This window comes from Lactuca serriola, chromosome 6, assembly GCF_051521515.1.
Source record: "Lactuca serriola cultivar US96UC23 chromosome 6, Lser_US96UC23_V15, whole genome shotgun sequence".
NCBI lineage: Eukaryota > Viridiplantae > Streptophyta > Magnoliopsida > Asterales > Asteraceae > Lactuca > Lactuca serriola.
Genome location: NC_136413.1, coordinates 170460333 through 170464613, shown reverse-complemented (window position 1 = coordinate 170464613; position 4281 = coordinate 170460333). Strand labels below are relative to the sequence as shown.

The 4281-nt window shown below is 30.3% G+C and overlaps 1 pseudogene; it reads right to left on the bottom strand.

Annotated features, from left to right (window-relative positions):
* Positions 1–403: 403 nt before the first annotated feature.
* On the bottom strand, positions 404–1664 carry LOC145060404 (uncharacterized; annotated as a pseudogene).
* Between the last annotated feature and the right edge of the window lie 2617 nt (positions 1665–4281).

Below are 4281 nucleotides of genomic sequence, written 5' to 3'. Positions count from 1 at the left end.
TAACTTACAAATAGATTTAAAAAAAATATGCAAATTGTACTATTCAAAAACTATGTCCAATGTAGGATATATGCAAAAACTATAATTCAATATTCCTAACAACTAAAAAACATAACTATGTCAAATACAGAATGTGCAAATAGTGGACTTTAATATTCAAAAAAAACTAAAAAAAAACATTAATCAAAATAACATAATCATGATATTGAGTCATCCCCAATCATTTCCATGTAACAAATCTTTTCTTCTTCTGTCATCTTAAAAAACGCTCAAGCACGAAATTGATCTTTGCTAAACATGTCAATCGCCTTAATTCGCTGTTTGACATTGATATTTGGCATGTGTTGTATATCAACGATAACTTTATCTATCATATCACATGTCTCCTTATTTTCTTGTCTTCCTATATTGAATATTGTTTGATTAAGTTTTTCACCAACTCCTTGAAAGTCTCTTTCATTTCTTTCGTTGCTTCCTTATAAGAGCTTTCTGTGTCATCCGTTGGAGGCCTTTTGCGTTTACTATTGACATGAGCAATTTGTTGCGTCTCTTCAACAATCTCTTCCAACCCTTCCACATCAACATGTGAGTTTCTTTATGTCTCTTCAGTCACATCTTCTCCAAGATCAGTAGCTCCATGACCAGTAGCTCTATCCTTCCCAAATATTTTACATAAGTTATCAAATTGAGGAAATGGTTTATCGCGAAAACATGCAGCATCTTTATGACTCTACAAGAATGACACAAAATTAATTGGTTACTATTCATTCACAATATATTTTAATGGTGCTAAAAATACTACAAACATCATCATTGTAGTACCTTTATGTATTCATCCCACACTTCAGTATCGACAGTAACACAACATTTATCCATATCCCAGTCGAATCCACTCGTGTTTATTCCATATACCATGTCATGCACGATGTTGAAATGGTTTTTCCATGTCTTCATCTTCGATTTAATATGAGGCTCTGCTTTAAAACCCGAGTTAGGAAGACTTACATCTAGTAATTGTTGCACTGCCTTCAAATACCCGGGTTTGAATCCGTTGTCGGCACCACCATACTTTTCCGATACATGTAACTCCAACAATGCCTCAATTAACTTTGCAGCCTCTTCAGTAGTCCATGTATGTTTGTTTTCGCCCTGTCATGTCTACAAAAATAATTTACATAATAGATGCTTGAAATATCATACAACAATCTTAATAGCTCCTGTTTGTGGTTGTATAAGACAACCAAAACTTAACCAATTAAGCCGTTTTTCGATTCTAAAACATAGACAAGACAAAGAAGTACAGTTTGAAAAAAAAATCGCATCATTCTGAGCTTTTATGATGGTTCAAAGTTGGACAAAATTTATATATAAAAAGTGCTGAAATATTATGCAGCAATCATAACAGCTCCTGTTTGTGGCTGTATAAGTCAATCAAAACTTAACCAATTAAGGGTTTTTACCGATTCTAAAACGTAGACAATACAAAATAGTAAAGTTTGAAAAAAAATCGCATCATTCTGAGCTTGTATAAAGCTTTTATGATTGTTCAAATTGGAGAAAAAAGCCTGAAATTTAAAAAAAAAAAAAAAATGATTTTGTACTTTCAATTCAAGCATAAACAATAAACAAATAACAATTGATCATCATTGAACACTTACCTGCATGATTCAACCACCAAGATCGATTTCAACATAGGAAGATTCAAACATGCAAAAATAAGCAATTCATAGCAAGATTAACATATTCTTGAATTGGAAATCAAAAACAAAATTCATAGCAAATTAGCACATAATCGACCAGCAAAGAGAATCAGAAAGAAACATGAAGTCATACCTTCAACTGGAAGATGATCGATGATGCCAAAATCGACCAATGCTGCTACAAAGAAAACTGAAGCCGTGAATTCCAAGTTTCGAACAACACAGAGGAGTAAGGCATATGTAGGGTAAACGAGAATTTCTTGTGATCGTGGGCCGATTCCATGATATCCGGTACCGATTGTTTAAAAAATCTTGGAAATTGAACGTGATGTGGATCGAATTGGGGGGGGGGGGGGGTATGAATTCTCCACTCTGTTTTTTTTATTCTCGAGCCACGCCTAACTTCTTTTTCTCTCATTTTCTCTTTTAAAAATAAAGAATTATTTTGATGAAAAAGGAATTGGTTTATTTCCCAATTCCTTGTTTTTTTTTAATAACCAAACAAGGGAAAAGTAATTAATTAATTTTCTCTGCTTATATTTCCCTTTACGCCCTAAAGGTCATGAGATTTAATTGTAGATAGATGTGTGGTTGATGCATATGACATGTATACGAGAGGGTGTGAGTTTGAATATTGTAAAATGTTGCTGTTATTGTTTTTTTTTTCTTTTGGTAAAATTCTACTTTGAAAGTAAATTCATGACTTGAAACATCAATCCTTACACTATAACATATTCATGAATAAAAACCCATGACCTTGAAAATTAATGTCTTTCATGGAGTTATGTGCCATAAAAAGGACATTCGGAATTAGCAAAATTTTTTTAGCGAGTCCGACATAATAATAGAAAAAATATGATATTTTAGTGAATAACAAGAAAAAATAGATCTTTTATGTAATTAATTATACTAAGTAATAATTATTTCAAATTTATATTGGTTAAATTACTAAAAATCATGGTTGCAGACATCGGAATTAATCGGCGATTAATTGCGGATTAATCGTTTGACGTTTTTCAACCGTTGAAGATTAGTGTATTAATCAGAAATTTAAGATTAATCGGGTTTGGCAGGATTAATCATTCTTTGTGGGATTAATCGGTCAACAAAAGTCAACAAAGTCGAAAAAAGTCAAAAAAAATTTAAAAAATTTCTAAAAATCAATTTTTTTTTTAGTCCGAAATTTTCAAATATTATACCAAAATGTTTATATTTTCGTATTTTCAAAATTTCAAATTACAAATTTTCTTATTTTTTAATTTTGAAGTATTTGTTTTTCTTAAGATATATTAATATTTGATTAATTTTAATATTTTATTAATAATATATGGTTCCCAATTAATCTCCGCCAAAATTGATTAATCCCTTAACACTATTCTACCGTCGAACGATTTTTACAACCTTCCTAAAAATTAAAGAGATATTAACAAAACTAACCTTATTTTAAGTTAATGTTAAAGAGCTTAACTAGAACCGACAAAAATTGACCTTATCCACAAACCTAATCCTAACCCAATCCAAAATTAACAGGTTGGGTTGGATAAAAATTATCAATATGGTTTCAACCTACCAACCCATTTAACTTTAATATATATATATATATATATATATATATATATATATATATATATATAATTTAATAATTATTTAAATATTACCAGATATTAATCTAAGTATTAGTTTATAAATTACAATATTGTATTGTTATTTATTTTTTAAAAAACACAATCCTAATTCTTATCTATTTTCTTTGGGCCGACAACACTACTCACCATTCAAAATCACTTCGAAGTTACATATTGTTAATGTTATTTGAGCAATTTTTGTATTTTGTGAATTAGGATTGTGCTTTTATTATACTTTGAAAGTTTATTTAAGTTGGGAACTAATTTAAGTGGTGTAATCTTTAGTTATTTTAATTACTTTTTTATTTTAAATGGGTTAACCCATGTTTAACCCATTTGTTTAATAGGTTGTGTTGGGAATTACATAAACGGGTCAACCCGATGACAACCCATTTATCTGAAAAGTTGGGTTGGATTGGAAATATCTACCCATTTAAATAAAAAGGTTAGTGTGGGTTGAAATATTCAACCGAGTAAATTACACGAATGGTCCCTATGGTTTAGGGTAATTTGTGCGTTTGGCCCCTAACTTATTTTTTTAACTCGGAAGGTCCTTACTATTTGTTTTTGTTACATGCTTGGTCACTGTCTTACCTAAAAAGACTATTTTGCCTTTGATTTTTTTAATTTATTTAAATAAACACAACCCCAAACCCATCCCCTTCACCTTACCTTATCTACCTCACCATTTTTTCCTATTTAAATAGTAGTCTGTTTAGGTAAGACAGAGACCAAATGTGTAACAAAAAATAAACAGTAAGGACCAAGCGCGTAACAAAAACAAATAGTAGGGACCTTCCGAGTTAAAAAAAAATAAGTTATTGACTAAGCATACAAATTACCCCTAACCATAGGGACCATTCGTGTAATTTACCCTATTCAACCCAATTAATAAATTAGTTGAAACCCAACCCAATTGCTTAATGCAGATTAAATTTATGTCACATTAAACAAAA